The sequence below is a fragment of the Podarcis filfolensis genome (genome assembly GCF_964270895.1).
Source record: "Podarcis filfolensis genome assembly, chromosome: 15".
Lineage (NCBI taxonomy): Eukaryota > Metazoa > Chordata > Lepidosauria > Squamata > Lacertidae > Podarcis > Podarcis filfolensis.
In genome coordinates, this window is record NC_139618.1 from 27993678 (window position 1) to 28013484 (window position 19807).

Here is a 19807-nt window from a genome sequence, read left to right on the forward strand (position 1 = left end):
TGCTCACACATTGCATTGCACAAGGAAAAACATTGGTCAGTTGGGCAAGGTTTGGAAGGGCAAGGTGATCCACTATGCCTAAGCATCAGTTGTCATTCCTTGGTTTTGAATGCCATGCATTCAGGGTTGAGGGACGATTTGCAAAGGATCTGTGCCAGCAAGAGAGGTTCAAGTCTGGGTTTACTATGATAGAAGATTACTCTTATTATCCTTGGTTGATTTTCTGCTGGTGATTGCCAGGAGAGGATTCCTCTTCTGTGTCATCTCTTGCAAGCAAAAATGACCCACTCCACAGTAATTCTTGCTGTTCATTCCAAGCCAATCTGTTGCTATGGCATCCTCCTCCCCATCTCCCTTTCCTCCTCCCCTTAGCCAAAAATATCAGAACAAAGGAAGCTGCCTTATCTTGAGTCAGACAATTGGTTCCATCTAGCTTTGGGTTGTCTACACTGACTGACAGTGGTTCTCTATGGGGTTTCGAAGAGGAGGATCTTCTTGTCTTAGCTGGAGATGCAATTGGAGGTGAACATAGGACCTCTTGTACACAAGGCTCTGCCACTGAACTATGGCTCTTCCTAGTCCTAGCTTTGCCAGCTTCACTCAAAGGAGGCAAGATATGCTCCAACTTTCATTTATGTACATTTTGCTGCATATTCATTCAGTGTCGCTCACTTGCTGCATTATTTAATGGGACTGATGATGTAATTAAGGCACAGGCAGGCATCAACTACCAGGCCGTGGCAGAGTATCAGGATCCGATACTGCTCCGTTCCTTAGCTTTTCTAGACAGTGTTGCATTGTGTGATCATCGCTCTCACTGAAGGGTTAAGAGAGTGCAGGTGACTCTATCGGCACAGACAGAATGCAAAAGCCAGCCATCTCAATCAATGCAAGGCCTTCCCAGAAGGGCTTCCTCATGTCTCCTCTTCCCTTGGTTTGTTTTAATCTCTCTCACTTGCCTTCATGCTCTTTGGCCTGAGGTCGATTCCACAATTGCAGTTCACGCCGCAACTCCTCAGAGTAAAGCAAAGTCCAAGTCTGGACAAATTGCAGTGGGCTGCAGGGGCGGGGGGAGAAAGCAGGGAAGATTCAGAAAAACTCCCCAGTCTTTTTTGGGGGGTGGGGTAACACCGATGGCCATTTCACTGCAGTTTTTCCACCAGAGCCCCATTAAGGCTGATGGCAGAGTAGTGGCGAGGTGGCATCTGGGATACAGTCCAATTATTAGTATGACTTGCATCGCACCAAATGTGCAGGAGTGTCATAATAACAAAAGAAGACGGCAGGTCTCTGTCTTGAGAAGTTTTCAGTCTAAATGTCAACAAAACAGGAGAGAAGGGACTGGGGAGGTTAAGGGGACACCACCAGGGATGTGTCTGAGCAAGCCCATTTACACCGGAGTAGGTCTCATTTTGACTGAGGTCAGAGACAGGAGCCCTTTCCCACACTGGTTTAGCTCCCCATCATTTTTTAGGGCGGTGGGGTTTTGAGATCAGTTGCCCTCCAGGCCTCCCCTCTCTCCTTTCAGCCTCTGGGGTCCTCTGCAGGTCACACTCCTCACCTGCCCTGCTCTGCTTGAGTGTTTTTGCCTGGCTGGAATCATGCCTCTGGCTTGCCTGAAGGGAGAGGTGTGTATGTAACAGGGAGCACACAATGTCCTTGGTACAGCAGCTCCACACACTCCCAGTCTGTTTCCAGGCTCAATTCAAAGTGCTGGTTATGACATATAAATTTCTACATGGCTTAGAGACAGGCTAACTGAATGACTGTATTCTCCCATATGAATGTGCCCGGGCTCTGAGATCTTCAGGGAAGACCCTTCTCTCAGCTCCGCCTATTTCTGTTGACCCACCCACTTTTGCCTTTGGCGGCAGCAATGGCATGTGGCCCTTGGAAGGTTGCTCTAAAGGGGATGTGGCCCCTAGGGCTGAAAAGGTTCCCCTCATGCCTTAGGTCAGTGGGCAGGACCTGCCCTACCCCATGGCTTCACTTCTGACTCAACCCTGTAGGATCTGTCCCCAATGCTATCCCTTCACACACACAAAAACAAAGTTCAAGAATTGATAACCCTAATAATAATAACATGTGGAAAACACACAAAGAGAAAGAACAGGGGTGGTGAAGTTTCACACAGATAACTAAGTACCTGTAGTTATCAAATGTACATCTTAAACTTACATTTCAGCACTTCACAAGGCATGTTCTTCTGATCCACTACACACACACCCCATCCCAGGCTTCAAACAAGTGGCTCATCCGTTGATCACTTTGATGAGCTGCTACTGAGCACGAAATGTGTGTCTTTATTTCCACCTGACACCAGTTGGAGAGGCTGCTGAAGAGATCAGTTCCAGGCTCCTTATCTATCTGGCAGTATCAGCACAAAGGATCTTATCAAACGGCAATTACCCGGCCCAGCTTTGCACTAATTGGCTCGCTGGAGTCCAGTCATGTTACCTCCAACCTGCCTGTTGTGGGTGTTCAGAGCAGGAAGAAGAGATCAGGGAGCCAGCCCACTTACCTGCAACTGCACACCCCGGGGAGCCCCAGGAGAGAGCGGGTAGCTGTGGAACGTCCCAGGCAAAGGAGATCTGCAATACACAGAGATGAAAAACAACTAGCTAGCTAGCTGAGAGGCCATTTTCTTGTAGCCACTGCTTGCTATGGGCTTGGGGGAACAGCAACACCAGCAAGGGGGCTGGATCCAGGAGGCTTCATGCATTCCTGTCTCCCCAGTGCCTCCAACAGATACAGCTTCTAAGGTTTCTACAGACTGGGGCCCACTGATACCACCTGTCCAGAAGCATCTGTTTTCACTGGGTGGTGGATCTGACCCCGGAGACCTCTCTTGACTCCCATCACCATTGAGGAAGTGCACAGCCAGAAGTCACAGGAACTGGTGGACTTCAGCCCAGGTTTGTTCATTACCGGCAAAATCACCAAGTATTCCCAAGGCAGATTACTTGAAGAGTCTCTCCAGTTTCGAGATGGAATTTTCTCAGACCAACAGGAGAACCAATACCTAGAAAGGTTCTTCTCCGAAGCCAGGATATAGTTTATATGGTACTCCATATTGTGATGGCTGTATCTTCAGCCTATAGATCGGGTTTTATTTTTGAGAATGTCTTGGAGAACCTTTGTGGTTGGAGAGCAAGATACAAGGCTGGCAAAACAAATAATTCCATGGCTCTGCAGCAAGGATGGTGGAAGATAGACATCTATTTATTGCATTTAAACCCTGCTTTTCCTGTAAGGGGTTCAGGGCAGTTCGTGTCCCTCCCGCATTTTATTCTCACAACAACCCTGTGAGGTAAGTTGTGCTGAGAGATGGCTGAATGATTTGAACTCAGATGTCCCTCCTTCTAGTTCAATGCTCTGATGTAGACTTCCACATCCCGGAGGCTTCTAGATGTTGTGTGACTACAGCTCCCATCATCCATGACCATTGGGCATGTTGGTTGTGGGTTACAGTCCAAGAAAGGGCACTAGGTTTAGAAAGGTTGCTCTAACGTTTGGCTCCGCAGTCTCTGTTTATGCAAAATATACTACTACCATAACTGAGGAAATGTAGTCACCAGTCATACTGAAGATGGCAGATATTTCCAGGTTTGAAATGCTTAATTCACTACTGGGGTATCTATACAAGCCATGCCAAATGCAGTAAGGTAAATTAGTATTCTCTCTTCTTCTCTCTCCATCAGAAACTATTAGGGGATATGAATTGCAAAGACTCTGATTTATCCAAACAAAATGTTGACTTGTTTGTTCAACTTGAATATTTTCCGCCAAATTGATCATGACATGCTGTGACATCACAGTAGCTTGGCCAATAGCTAGGGAAATCTCCCATGTGCCAGACAAAGGAAGCCTAACACAGCCATGTGGACAGACTCGTTACTCCTACCAACAAGCAGTTGATTAATACCAGCGAAGTGTTGTGCAGAACATAAAGGCGGCAAGACTGTTGTCTGGATGGTTTAATTATGAAAGTCCTTCGTCTCCCAAAATATTGTGGGCAGGAGATTACTCTCTAGATCCAACGATGCCACAATAAATGCAAGTACACAATGAGAGGAGTGGGGAGGAATGTTTGTATAAAAAGATTCTGGCCACTTTATGTGAAACAGGGTATATCACTCTGCACTCTCACCTTTAATATACCGTACATACAAAAGAGATCCTGTTTGGCAAGCACAGCTCCTCACAATTGCCGCAATGAGAGGGCTACAGCTGCAGCTATAGAATTTCTCTCCATCAGGACAGTGGTGCCATCATCACAGGACTTTAGGGCAGATGTCTGGGGGGGGGCAGGGGGCACACAACAGAATGAGCAGGAAGAACATGGCAGGACTGGCTTCCCATAATCTTAAGTAAATGAAGAAATGCATACAATATCTAAAGAACACATACACTAGGTCATTAAATCCAGAGTCAGTATCATCAGTATAAAAACACCTGGGATCACTGCCCTGTATGAACTAGGTAGCCTTCGTTTCATACCCAAGTATCCATCACCCAAAAAGATAAGCGAGGCATCTCCTTCCCACCTACTGCAATTAGTGCCTATTTGTCTCTGTGACTTCAGATAATGTTTAGAAAGAGATTGGGACCTAGGTTTTCTTTAAAAAAAAATGATAAAAAGGGAAGAGAGATGTAACGGAAATGCTCCTGGGCTCCTGTGGGACTTGGGTAAGTTTCTTCACTCTGCAGAATGATAAAGATATGTTGCCCTGATCAGAAGCAGATAAGCAGGCAAGCTGATTATGTAGCGTCCCAGAGGCAAGGCCTAATCTAGGAGTCTGTTTGTTAACTACCAGCCTTTTTTGTGATATTTGGTTTGCATAATGTGATAATGTAACACAAGAGCTTTTTTAAGGTGGAAAGGAACCTAGATTCAGGAGGGAAAGGCGGGGAAAACACTCTGCTTTGCTCTCGTCGTCTGTACAGATCATCGGTTCCTATCAGTACAGATTGCTTGACTTTGCAACGCGCTTGCATGTCTTTCTGGCTTCATGTCTTCCTTGCAGCACATATACCCTTCTCAACAGCCCTGAGAGATAGGTTCTCACTTTACAGAGGAGGAACCAGGACCAAATGATAACAGCTGCCTACAGTTCACACCTAAGGGATGCGGGTGGTGCTGTGGGTTAAACCACAGAGTCTAGGACTTTGCCGATCAGAAAGTCGGCGGTTCAAATCCCTGCGACGGGATGAGCTCCCATTGCTCAGTCCCTGCTCCTGCCAACCTAGCAGTTCGAAAGCACATCAAAGTGCAAGTAGATAAATAGGTACCGCTCCAGCAGGAAGGTAAATGGCGTTTCCGTGCGCTGCTCTGGTTCGCCAGAAACTGCTTAGTTATGCTGGCCACATGACCCGGAAGCTGTACGCCAGCTCCCTTGGCCAATAAAGCGAGATGAGCGCCACAACCCCAGAGTTGGTCACGACTGGACCTAATGGTCAGGGGTCCCTTGACCTTTACCTTTTACAGTTCACACCATAAACAAAAATCACAGTTGAGCTTTAAACACAGGTATCCAGGCTCCACTCTCTGGGTGCTGGACCACCTGGGCCTCACCAAAGGTAAGAGCAGCAGAAATCTAGCTAGCAGATCTGCTATGGTTTAAACCATGGGTAGGCAAACTAAGGCCCGGGGGCCGCATCTGGCCCAATCACCTTCTAAATCCAGCCCATGGATGGTCCGGGGATCAGCGTGTTTTTATATGAGTAGAATGTGTGCTTTTATTTAAAATGCATCTCTGGGTTATTTGTGGGGCATAGGAATTTGTTCATTTCCCCCCTCAAAATATAGTCTGGCCTCCCACAAGGTCTGAGGGACAGTGGACCAGCCCCCTACTGAAAAAGTTTGCTGACCCCCTGGTTTAAACCATGGGTAGGCAAACTAAGGCCCAGGAGCTAGAGCCGGCCCAATCACCTTCTAAATCCAACCTGCAGACGGTCCAGGAATAAGCATGTTTTCACATGAGTAGAATGTGTCCTTTTATTTAAAATGTATCTCCTGCTGAAAACGTTTGCTGACCTCTGGTTTAAACTGTCACAGACTATTCTTGGCTATTCCTTCCATGGAATAACCTTTACCTTTTTTTTCTTTTTTATTTCTTCCCAATTGGTCAGTGGGCTTCGCCTGTAAACAGCCGCTCAGCTGTTGGCTCTGAGGAGTCTAGAGATTGTTCTCCACAGGCAAGATGAGCTTTATGAAAGTTGGCTCTTTATTCCCATTCAAGGCCAGAAAATACTAGCCTGGGATCATAGGTTTTCTGCAGCTGCTGATGTAAGCAAAAGGATTCCCTCCCCCCCCCCCAGGTTCTTGCAATAGCAGATACTCTGCCCTGCACTGTATGATTTTAGCCAGCCAGTTGCTACCACCCTTTGCCCATCTGCCCCCTCTCCACCCCATCGTCCCTCTGTCCCTGTTCTTCATCCCTTCTGAAATATACTCAGAGACGCTGAAGAATATCACCCTCTTCTTGGCGTCTTCTTCGTCGGTGACCCCTTTGGCTTCTAGGAGGAAGGTGAAACGGGAGGCGTACGCTTCCCGGTCTCCAGATGCTGGGTTGAACGGCGAGAAGCTGCTGTCGGTGGCCATTCTGAGTTCCTTGTGTCCTGGAGCTGAAGCCTGGATACACGGTGCGGGGCAGCGGTGCGGCAGGTGGCGGTGCTGCGGTGCTGTGTGTGGCAGTCAGCTCAGCGGGATCCCACCTTTGTCGCCAGTGAAATACACTCAGAGTCGCAAAGTGATTTCATGCTCTTTATTCAGCTCATAGTGGTGAGGAGGAATGAATGAATGTCCCCTCAAAGTATCTGCTTTATATACATTATTTACACAATGGGCTGCACATGATTGGCTAATTCTGGAATTCTACTGTAAGCCAATCAGGTTGTGGATTCACTTATATCTGGAGCATGATTGCGTGGTTCCTGCCAACCAATCATACTGCTGCTTTGTTCTAGGACCAATCAGACTGCTGCATTCTGAATCCTATTGTTCTAGGACCAATCAGACTGCTGCAGTTTGGATCCTATTCAACTCAGTACATAACACCTTCCATTCCACCACTGGGGCTGGATTTTCAGTTACAGTCCTATAAATTCTTGCCCATCTCTATATTCTAGAGCAGCCTTCACTGCCCCCCTGCACAGTTTTGAACTACATCTTCCACCAGCCCTGTCCAACCTGGGGGGGGGGGGCAAGTTGAGGGCACCAGGTTGTTAGATTAAACAGCCTTGGCTTATCCTTGACATTGGTCATTTCTCCACCACCAGAATGGCCCTCCCAGGTGATGACTAACCTCTATCTGCCCCACCAGGCCAAGACACCTTCCTCCTCATCCAGTGATCAACAGAGGTCAAACACAAGTAAGTTGCGTGGCGAGTTCCCGCCCCCCACCAGTAGAAATAAAGACACATGACACAATTATTAAGGTTAATGGGCTAAATAAGGCCACAACTTTATTGGTTACTGGTGATGAGCGGTACTGGCTTAGGCATTGGTCCTAACCGACTATATCTGACTTCAGCCTGTCCGCTTGAAGTCCAGGAAGGGTTAACCACTAGTAGGGGGAGTCCTGCTGATGCACATCAACTAGGAACTCCCTCGGGGTCACCACTCGGGGGCGTGCCTTAGGCCCTCACCTCCATAGGCTTCGGACAGGGCCATGCCCCCCGGAATCCTTTATCGGACTACCCTTCAATATGCGGGGCAGGTGATGGCGCTTCCTCCCCTCTTCCATCTACAGAACAATACCAATGCCTAACCACCAATACCAAGAAAGTTGTGACGATTTGCTACAAGGTAGGCGAAAACCAAGTGGCTGGTGTCAATTTGCCAACTGGAAAAATTCCTACCAGGCCCCTCAACAGCGACCAACCAAGGTCCATAGCAAGATTAAGGAATGAAAACCTAATAGGGCAGGAGGGTGGGAAAAGCAGGAACAGCTGGCAGGCAGGGAAAGAGGGAGATCCCTGGCCGCGTCCTGCCTTAAGTAGGGCAGGTCATGCCCCCAGAGCCAGCCAATTGGCTGGCCAGGGGATAACGCAGCCAGGAATCCCCCCAATCACTGGACTCCAGCCGTCGCGTGCGTGGTGGGGCCATGAAGCCTGCAATTCCACCTCCTTCGAAGGGCGGAAGTGGCTTTGGTGGGTCCCCTTTTACTCTTTGTTAGGTATGAGCTGAAAAAGAGATTAAGAACAAAATGCCAAAATGAACTGCTTTTGAATTTATTTTTTAATTGGGATGGGGGGAATGAAAAAGTTACATATGTGTGGGGGGTGTTAATTATAATTGTTACCTACCTGTTTCATATATGTTACCTTATCATTATATCACTTGTACAGGGCTTGCTTTTTGCCATATGGGGGAAGGAAAATATGGCTGCAGCTGCTAATAGCAACAAATTGAATTAGGCAGTGGGGATGTGGCTGCAGGGAGAAATCCAGGAATTGGCCTTGGAGTCTGGTGTTTCTCTCCACTAAGCAGGTGCAGGAGGAGACAAAACATGTCTTGCGTGTGTGTGTGCGTGCACACACACAAAGTGCCCCAGGCAGATTTGCTTACATGGTTTTGCTATCTCACTTGCAACTTCTGCAAACTTAAAACCAAAAAGTGGTGGTGGGAGGGAGGGAGAGCCATACATGAGGAACCGGAATACAATTTGATATTCCAAATACAGACAGCATTACCACTTCCAACACAGCAGACATTCAGGCCAGCTCTGATTCTGCCAAAACAGAATAGATACTGCAACATTACCTTTGATTTTGGTCATTTAAAACAGTGCTTTAAGCAAAAAAAGGGGGGGAGCCAATCTAAAATTCTAACAGCAGGAGACCTGATCCCTTGCATATTTACTCAGGAGTAAGCCCTCAGGTGTGCTTTCTTCTGTCAATCTAAACAACAGGTATATGTCTCCAACCGCTGCCTGTAAGTCTGAGCTTGGAATCTGCTGCTGTACAGTGGTACCTTGGGTTACATACACTTCAGGTTACATACGCTTCAGGTTACAGACTCCACTAACCCAGAAATAGTACCTCGGGTTAAGAACTTTGCTTCAGGATGAGAACAGAAATCGTGCTCTGGCGGCGTGGTGGCAGCAGGAGGCCCCATTAGCTAAAGTGGTTCTTCAGGTTAAGAACAGTTTCAGGTTAAGAACGGACATCCGGAGTGAATTAAGTACTTAACCCGAGGTACCACTGTACTCACTTGCATGTTCTGGATCTGAGACATCTAGCACTCAATTTAGCCATTTGCAAATCACAATACAGTGGATCTTCTACATCAGGGATGGGAAATATGAAGCTGCCCAGATGTTGTTGGACTTCCAGTGATGATACAATGGGCTAAAGATTTTGGATATAGTATTCAGTTAGAATCTTGGGAAAGGTTGTAGAAGGAATGTATTAATTTTACTGCATGCAGTGCACTTAAAGAAAATATTATGAAAATGATTTATAGATGGTATTTAACACCAGTTAAATTGGCAAAATGTAGGGACGCGGGTGGCGCTGTGTGTAAAACCTCAGTGCCTAGGACTTGCCGATCGTATGGTCGGCGGTTCAAATCCCTGCGGCGGGGTGAGCTCCCGTCTTTCAGTCCCAGCTCCTGCCCACCTAGCAGTTCGAAAGCACCCCTAAGTGCAAGTAGATAAATAGGTACCGCTTTATAGCGGGAAGGTAAACGGCGTTTCCGTGTGCTGCGCTGGTGCTGGCTCGCCAGAGCAGCTTCGTCACACTGGCCACGTGACCCGGAAGTGTCTGCGGACAGCGCTGGCTCCCAGCCTCTTAAGTGAGATGAGCGCACAACCCTAGAGTCGGACACGACTGGCCCGTACGGGCAGGGCTACCTTTACCTTTAAATTGGCTAAAATGTACAAGACAAGAAACAACGAGTGTTGGAAATGTAAAGAAAGGGATGGTATCTTTTGCCACGTGTGGTGGACTTGTAAAGAGGTAAAGGCTTTCTGGGGAATGGTATATAATGAGTTAAAGAAAATGTTTTAAAATACTTTTGTTAAAAAGCCAGCAGCCTCTCTATTGGGGATAATGGGTGAAGAGATACCAAGGGAAGATAAAAAACTGTTTCTGTATGCAACAACTGCGGCAAGAATTCTTTTAGCCTAAAAATGGAAACAACAAGAAGTACCAATGAAAGAAGAGTGGCAGATGAAGATGATGGACTTTGTAGAACTGGTAAAGCTGACAGGAAAAATCCAAAACCAGCATGATCAAGTATTTCAAAAGGACTGGATAATTTTTTTTTACAATATTTGAAAGATTATTGTAAGCAATTAACATCACTAGCAGAGTTGTCCGAAGACCTGTAATGAGAAATTTTCTACCTTTCTATATTTATTTAAATTTTGAGTTATTTTGTAATGAGTGTAATTAGAATTGGATAACGTATAAAATGCAATGATAGAAAGGTTAATTTTGATAGCCATGAGGTGGGAGGGAAGGAAGCTGATAGGCTCTAAAGAGCCAAGGTGATAAAGTGGATAATGATGATGTGAATGTATATAATTAAATGGAAAATAAATAAAAAATATATATGATTATATATATATATGTGTGATATATATATATCTGTGATTTATATATGATGTTGTTGGACTTCCAACTCTCCTCAGTTCCAGCTGAAGTTCAATCACATCTGGAGGGCCATGGGTTCTCCCCCCCTCTCGTGCAGGGAGCCCATTACCACGCCCCTTCTTTTCCAATTTTTTAATCAGCATCTGATTATTCATTTCTTCTTTACTGTCAAACCCCGGTTGTGGAATATACAGTGGTGCCTCGGGTTAAGTACTTAATTCATTCCGGAGGTCCTTCTTAACCTGAAACTGTTCTTAACTTGAAGCACCACTTTAGCTAATGGGGCCTCCTGCTGCTGCCGCCGCACCGCTGGAGCACGATTTCTGTTCTCATCCTGAAGCAAAGTTCTTAACCTGAAGCACTATTTCTGGGTTAGCGGAGTCTGTAACCTGAAGCGTATGTAACCTGAGGTACCACTGCAATCCATTCCGGAAGTCCATTCAGCTTCCGAAATGTTCAGCAGCATCCTGCACTCAAGCAGAAGCCACGTCGGATGGTCGGCTTCCGAAAAACTTTTGGAAATCAGAGCATTTACTTCCGGGTTTTCTCCAAAATGGAGGTGTTCGGGAGCTGAGGTTTGACTGTATTCATGTTCATTTCGTCATGGGCATGTGTGCTGCTCATGTATCGTATATTGTCAAATTTCGGCCGCAGGGGTGGAGGCAGGGAATGGGGTTCTGTATGGGATGGAGGAGGAGCACTCTCTGTCTTGAGGGGGTGGGGGGAAACCTAGATGAGGACCAAGGGAAAATGATGAAGCCAAGAGATTGTGCTCTGCTTTAAAAAGGAATTCATTATACTACTTCTCACCCCAAAGCACCTCTTCTTATCTACCTTGTTCAGATATATATATATTCATACCTGCAGGTGGATAGGGGAGACTCTTTGATCAACTGGGATTACAGCAGCATTACGAGCTTTCAAACAACAGTAGGTGCCTGGGATACAAAACTGGGTCACGTACAGTTCGGTGCAAGAGAAATTCTTTGATGCATAACGAGGGAGGAGGGCAAAGCGAGAGAGAGAAAAGAGGACCAAGGAACTCCCTGTTGTCTAGGACTTTCTGGATACTTGGGAGGAGATGTCCTTCCTTGTGCATGATGGATCCTGCCCCTGAGTTGTTCAGAGCTGTTTGTTCCACCACACAGCTGAATACAGTGGTACCTCGGGTTAAGTACTTAATTCGTTCCGGAGGCCTGTTCTTAACCTGAAAATGTTGTTAACCTGAAGCACCATTTTAGCTAATGGGGCCTCCTGTTGCTGCTGCGCCGCCGGAGCACGATTTCTGTTCTCACCCTGAAGCAAAGTTCTTAACCCAAGGTACTATTTCTGGGTTAGCGGAGTCTGTAACCTGAAGTGTCTGTAACCTGAAGCATCTGTAACCCAAGGTACCACTGTACTATAGGGCAGGGGTGGCCAACTCCCAAGAGACTGGGATCTACTTGCAGAGTTAAAAACTGGCAGTGATCTATCTCCCCTCCTTTTTAGGGGTTCAGGTCAAAGTTGTTGAACTTTTTAGGGAGGAGGAAAGCCCCAGTTTTTGGGGTGTGGGGAAAACAACTTGGGCTTCTTTTTAGGGGTTCCAAAGTTGTTGAGCCTCTTTGGAGGGGAGCCAGTGATCTGCCAGTGATCTACCACAGACGTCCAGTGATCTGCCGGCAGATCACGATCTGCCTGTTGGATGTGCCTGAACAGCAGCATGTCACCACCAGCAGCAGAAGAACAGCAAAGTCTAAGTCAGTGTACATCACCAAGAAACAATGCCTGTGGCACCCAGGGGGGCTGCTGCAGTTCAGTGAAAGAACACTTGGTTTGCATGCAAATGGTCCCAGGATGGATCCTAGGCAGCCCAGACAGAGCTGGGAATGTCCTCTGCCTGAAACCCTGGAGAACCATTGCTGTCAGCAAGTTTAGAAAATACTGGACCAGATAGGCCAATGGAAGCTTCCTGTTTTTGCAAGGTGAGGGGAAGTCCTGCTGTGTGCTTTATTGAGAAGACCTTTTTGTCAAATTCAGGACTCATCAATGCTTTGGTTTTTTTCTCCCCCAAGTAAGGTTGAGGGATGTTAGGCCATAAAACAGCCAAATGGCAGCATGGTTTGAAAATCATATGGATTTTAATGAGGATCACAGCAGCATTTTAAACAAAGCAAAAATAAAAATAAAAAATCACAGCAACAACAACAAAAAGTTCCTCAGACCACACTAAATTAGCCCCAGAGCTGAGTTTTGGCCCACACCCAAAGGCTGGTAAAGAAGATGACACTCTCCAAATCTCACAAGCTGTTTCTTTGCTTTTGGTCCAAGCTGGAAGTACTGCTGAAAGCACAAGAAGAGTCTGACAGGATCAGACCAAATGCCCCCCACCATGTATTCTGTGTCCGTCAGTAGCCATTTTAGAAGCTTCCAGAAAGTGGCAAGCAGGAGGCATGGAGCTAACAGCTCTCTCCTCTTTGTTTGCTTCTGGTACCTGGTATTCAAAAGCAAACTGCCATCTAGTTATCATAAGTGATAGCCGTCTCCTCCTGGAATTTGTCTAAGCTAAGCTAGCTAAGATAGTGGCCATCATCACATGTTTAGGGGAGCAAATTTCAAACACCTTCTGGTGACATTGTACTTTTTTGTGTCCATCCAGCATTGCTGCCAATTAATTCCATTGGGTAAGCTTGAGTTGTAGGAGGGGTGTTATGAGAGAGGGAGGAAGGAGGTATCTTTCTTCATCTTTTCCACACTGTCCCCAGTTTGCTTGCCAGGAGCAGCATGGGAATTCTACAGCAGGGCCACCAAAAGCTACTTCATGCCAACAAAGGGCAACTTTCCTGCCCCTTCTCTGTGCTTCAAAGATATTCAAGCCCAGCTGCTCCCCTCTCCAATTAACCTGAGCCAACAAAATGAGTTCAAAGATCTCATTCAGGTACTTAAACAGCCACCTTATATTTGAGCTCTGATTCTGCTCAAAGCATGACTGGGCTACCCTTGAGAAATGAGAGTCCCTTCCACATGCTCTGCCTCCTTTTTTGTATTTCTCCCTTCTCTTTCTCTCTTGGCAACAAATCAAAAACACGACACCCTCATTTGTTAATAATAATTACACAAAAGAAATTTTAAAAGGCATTTCTCTCTTGATATTTCAAATCATTTCTCTTTTTAAAAAGTCCCATAATTATAAAGCCTCTCCCTTGCCCTCCCCCGCCTCCACATTCCCTCGGGACACTTCAGAGAGTTATTCCCACCCAGTGGCTTTTTTTGTCTTTAGACTCTAAGTTTAGAGAGAGGTTCTGACAGCCTCCCATTGACTCTGGAAAAGCAATGGTATCAGATGGCTCCTTATAAGGGACTCCTAGAAAGGCAGGAAGGTGGAAGGTCAAACACAAGAGATCTTTCTGACTTGAGAAGGAACCAACAAGGCGCTAATTGGTCTGAGGAGGAGGCAGCAAATCCAAAGCACAAAGCAGGGAGAAACAGCCTCTGGAACAAACACTATGAAAAAGCAAAACTTTGAGGATAGCCACCGTCTCCAGAGCTGGCAAGAGACACAAAAGGCAGTGCAACCTCATTGCGGGCTCATTGATATGCAGAGGAGATTGGCAGAGGGCTTTGGAAGATGAAAGAGGGACACAGCTGCCTTGGGATAAGGACAGTTTCCAAACACCCAGCTTCATGGCCAGTCTCCACCCAAGGGATGATGTAGCCAACAGGAGGTGGCAGGTTTCAGAGTTGCCATTTTTCAGGATTCTCACTCAAAGTCTAGTATCTAAAGGTGTTTCATTAGCCTTCCAGCTGCTAGATCTCTGATCTGTTGAGCTGTCATTAAAGAAGCAAGTCTCCTGGTTTTGTAGCAGGAAGGAAGACGTGACAGAGAATGGAGTCCACATCTTTTGACACTAGTCGACACTCCCCACCCCTCTTGAAAGAGTTACTATGCCTTCCAACTTTTAGCAGAGGAAAACTGGAAGAGAAGGAGCCCTAGACCAAGAACGCTTAGATGATACTTTTGTTATTGTTATATATATATTTTAATATGCTGCCTTTCATCCAATGGATGCCCTTAAGCTGGCTCACAAAGTAACATGCAAATGGAAAATGCAAATGAAACGTTTGAAAATTCAAGACAACAACTTCTTAACCCTAAAAAAAACCCCATAAAATAAAATAAAAAGTTGTAAATACAACTTTGATTAACACAACGAGAAACAATATTATGGAGAGAAGATTGCACATGGGTGAAGGGAAGCAATGGGTCGGGGGTAGGGAGGCTTAGGGCAATACTTGGGAAATTGTTAAGGATACATAGGCGATTTAATAGGCTAAGAACAAGGAGTTAAAAGAAGAAGACTAACATTAAAGAATAGAAAAACAAGGGAATTTGAGAAGAATTTGGTACAAATGAAAACATGTGAGTCATGTTTTTGCTTGTATTCTGGTTTATTTTGGATGTAAAGTCTTCTGTTGAAAGGACTGTAGATAATAAAATTAAAATAAAATAAAATAAAACACTGATGTTGGGAAAGATTGAGGGCACAAGGAGAAGGGGACGACAGAGGACAAGATGGTTGGACAGTGTTCTCGAAGCTACCAGCATGAGTTTGACCAAACTGCGGGAGGCAGTGGAAGACAGGAGTGCCTGGCGTGCTCTGGTCCATGGGGTCACGAAGAGTCGGACACGACTAAATGACTAAACAACAACAAAAAATAAAATGAGCAGGAATTCCCACATGCCTCGAAAGGACTGGTCCAGGACATGTTGCTGATCAGGGCAAAGCAGAATATGCCCTCCATATCTGCCTCACTGCCACCACCTGTCCTATAGTGACTAGAGGTGGCCTGGGGAAACCCCAGCAGGCCAATGGAGACCGGAGAGGAACAGGTGGCAGGGGTAGGGCAGAGGAGGTGGAGAAGGAAAAGATGGACAACAAGTACAGGAGGCAGTGAGCTGTTCCTCAGGGTGTGGATCTGCCACCCCACCTAACTGTCCCCAGCCTGCTACATGAGGCAGGCTGGTTCTGCACCTTGACTGCTCCATTGGGCAAGTGGTACAGCTGGGTCCAGAGGAAGAGTTAAGCAAATAGACAATCTGGCCCAATCTGTAATCAGCACTAGGGCGGAAACAGTTGGAAGAACTCCAGTGCCTGTGTGTGTGTGTGTGTGTGTGTGTACATACATGAGACATCTTCCAAAGCAACTACTCTATTCCAAACTTAAAAATGGAAAGCGTAATGCTGGTGGTCGACAAAGGAGGTTTAAAGTCTCTCTCAAGGCAAATCTTTAAAAAAAATGTAGTACAGTGGTACCTCGGGTTACATACACTTCAGGTTACATACACTTCAGGTTACAGACTCCTCTAACTCAGAAATAGTGCTTCAGGTTAAGAACTTTGCTTCAGGATGAGAACAGAAATTGTGCTCCGGCGGCTCAGCAGCAGTAGGAGGCCCCATTAGCTAAAGCGGTGCTTCAGATTAAGAACAGTTTCAGGTTAAGTACAGACCTCCAGAACGAATTAAGTACTTAACCCGAGGTACCACTGTATAAACACCAACTACTGGGAAACACTGGCCTGTGAGCACTCCAATTGAAGAACAGCCTTTACAAAAGGTGTCATGGATTTTGAAGACACTCAAACTCAGGACGAAAGGGAGAAATGTGCTAAGAGGAAGGCACGCTTGGCAAACCCTCACTGTGACCAACTCCCACCCAGAAACCTATGTCCCCACTGTGGAAAGATGTGCGGATCCAGAATTGGCCTCCACAATCACTTATAGACTCACTGTTAAAACCATGTTCATTGAAGACAATCTTACTCAGCTATGAGGGATTGCCAAAGAAGCAGCAGCAGCATACATACATGGGACAGTGGCCTACAGGGATGAGAAATAGGGCTTGCCCCAGTTAATAGGGCCAGCTGTAGGGTAGAAGTTACGGATTTCTCTGTGCTAAAGGCAGCAGTCAGTAATCCATATCCTCTAGGTGGGGATGCTTCAGATGAAAGAGCCACATTTCTGTGGGTCTGTTCCTTATTTTGATGGCAGCTGTTTCTATTCTTGCAGATCCTATTAACTGCACTCGTAATTCAAGAGAGAAATCATGCAGAGATCTCACATCTGTATGCAGCACCATTTAGCTCCATGGAGGGAAGAGAGCCACACATACCAAAAAATGAGTATGTACACAGATCTGTACAATGGCTGTGTACACTGTATGTACCCTGAATAGGGCCATGCGATAAATCGCCCTATCGTTGGATACCAGTATTGAAATAACATCGTGATAAGTGTTTCAACAAGGCAATATACCGGGTGAACAAAAGGTGGAGACTTGACAGCTTCCCAGGGGGTAGCTCAGTTGGATCAATACTTTACATATACTTTGCAGATAATTTGCAGGCACCAGGAGTCTCCTGATAAGAAATGAGGATAAGCCCTCTCGCAAACCAGCAAACTCTTTCAGCTTCATAGGTATTCAGCTAATTATGCAGAGCCTGCTAACAATCCAGGAGGAACCGCCCATGGCTAGACAATCAAAGATCCAGAGGCAAACAAAGAGTAAACAAAGAATGTAAACAAAGAACTGGAAAGCACTTATTTCTTCTCTCACACTCACCCCCACCACTGAAAAAAAGAGGGGGGGAGAATCCCCCCCGTCCCCCCCCCTGGTTTTTATGTTGTTGGTTCCCCCTAAATAGCTTTCCTCTACAGTATATCAAAAAGGGTTTTAAAAAAAACTTTTAAAGGAGACTATCTTTTTGCTTGCTTGCTTGCTTGCTTGCTTGCTTACTTACCCTCCCTTCCTCCCTTTGATAAAAAGGGAGAGATTGGTTGGATGAGGGCTGGGGGCTTCTGGGGGGGGGGGGGATGGAGGCGAGAAGTTTTAGCTAGCTGCCATGCTGAAAGGGGAAGTTGGATACTATGTGAGAATGATGGGGAGGGTGTTTTTCCAGGAATCAGTGCATGCAAATGCATGTCTAGTCACAAGCAAGCTCCTGGAAACATGGTTGCTGCGTGGATGGAGGCTGAGGGGCCTTCACACCTGTCACTGCAGTGAGATGACATATTGATACAACACACAAACACACACACACACACACACTCCCTCTTACATCATGCAGCTTCTTACATTGTGCCAGGACCCCAAAGCTGGGAACCTTCTGCATGGGAACTCCCGTGGGTTGTCTGAGTTGACTGAAGAGGAGAGAAAGAACACAGGGCAGATGCCGTCTCAGACGCAGCAGAGAGATGCCACAAGGCCTGCCCATCACGGACTACCTGGTAGCTCACGACTGAGGAGCCTGCAATCACATTGGCAATCAAGCTACGTGGCTGCAGGGAGAGAACAGAAGAGGGAGGTATAACCCAGGAAGGAAGGAAGGCCCAAGACCTGCCCCATCTATCTACATGCAATGCTCCACCACCACAAATGGTGGACTGCCCTGCAATCCTCGGATGAAGGGCAGCCTGGAAATATAGGACCCATAACCAACTTTGACTGCAAATGACTCCAGGTTCAAACCCCGGCATCATTGCCAGTTAACACAACACTGAGGTAACAGCCATTTGAGGCACTGGAGAGCCCAACTGCCAATCATGAATAGAATCATAGAATCATAGAATCATAGAATCATAGAGTTGGAAGAGACCACAAGGGCCATCGAGTCCAACCCCCCTGCCAAGCAGGAAACACCATCAGAGCACTCCTGACATATGGTTGTCAAGCCTCTGCTTAAAGACCTCCAAAGAAGGAGACTCCACCACACTCCTTGGCAGCAAATTCCACTGTCGAACAGCTCTTTTTTTTTTTTTTTTAAATATTTTTATTTTTCCATATAAACACAATACAACAAACATAAACATACAAAAACAAAAACAAAACAAAAAACATGTATCATTTCATATCCTAATTTCATATCCTATCTTCCCCGACTTCCTCATGCTTCCCCTTTCTGTATTCCAAATTCTTATCGATTGTTCAGCAAATCTTCCCTTATTTTAATTTAAATTTAGACTATTCTTCCTTATTTTCCTTGTCTTAACCATTGCTAATAGTAACCATTTACTTTCCAGTCCAACATCATTCTAACTTTCATTAACTTTATGATATTTCTTTAAATAGTCCTTGAATTTTTTCCATTCTTCTTGCGCTGCTTCTCTTCCCTGGTTTCGGATTCTGCTCGTCATTTCTGCCAAGCCCATATAGTCTATCACCTTCATCTGCCATTCTTCCAGTGTGGGTAGTTCTTGCGTCTTCCAGTACTTCGCAATGAGTATTCTAGCTGCTGTTGTAGCATACATAAAGAAAGTTATATCCGTCTTTAACACCCCTTGGCCGACAATACCCAAGAGAAAGGCCTCTGGTTTCTTGGGGAAAGTATATTTAAATACCTTTTTAAGTTCATTATAGATCATTTCCCAGAATGCCTTAATCTTCGGGCAGGTCCACCAAAGATGAAAAAATGTACCTTCAGTTTCTTTACATTTCCAACATTTGTTGTCAGGCACATGGTAAATCTTTGCAAGCTTGACTGGGGTTATGTACCACCTATATATCATTTTCATAATGTTTTCTCTTAAGGCATTACATGCCGTAAATTTTATCCCGGTGGTCCACAACTTTTCCCAATCAGCAAACAAAATATTATAACCAATGTCCTGAGCCCATTTAATCATAACCGATTTAACCGTTTCATCTTGTGTATTCCATTTCAGCAGCAAATTGTACATTTTGGACAAATTCTTAGTACTGGGTTCTAACAGTTCTGTCTCCAATTTTGATTTTTCCACCTGGAAGCCAATTTTACTGTCCAGTTTAAACGCTTCATTAATTTGATGGTAGTGGAACCAATCTCTCACCTTCCCTTTTAATTTCTCAAAACTCTGCAATCTCAATTTGTCCCCTTCCTTTTCCAAAATTTCCCAGTATCTTGGCCACTTGGACTCCATATTTAACTTTTTAACTGCCTTAGCTTCCATTGGCGACAGCCACCTTGGAGTTTTATTTTCCAGCAAGTCTTTATATCTGTCCCAGACATTTAGTAGTGCTTTTCTGACAATATGATTTTTAAAACTTTTATGTGCTTTAACCTTGTCGTACCACAAATATGCATGCCACCCAAAAATGTTATTAAAACCTTCCAAATCCAAAATGTCTGTGTTTTCAAGAAGTAGCCATTCTTTCAGCCAGCAGAAAGCTGCCGCTTCATAGTAAAGTTTAAAGT

The 19807-nt window shown here is 45.6% G+C and overlaps 1 long non-coding RNA gene across 1 annotated transcript in view; it reads right to left on the reverse strand.

Moving 5' to 3' along the window:
• Positions 1-1200: 1200 nt before the first annotated feature.
• LOC310750834 overlaps positions 1201-19807 on the reverse strand; it is a 33236-nt gene continuing 14629 nt past the window's right edge. The window contains exons 2-3 of the long non-coding RNA XR_014542323.1: positions 2522-2591; positions 1201-1311 (exon numbers count right to left, since the gene is read on the reverse strand). This is a non-coding gene — a long non-coding RNA (uncharacterized lncRNA). The remainder of the gene's footprint in view (positions 1312-2521; positions 2592-19807) is intronic.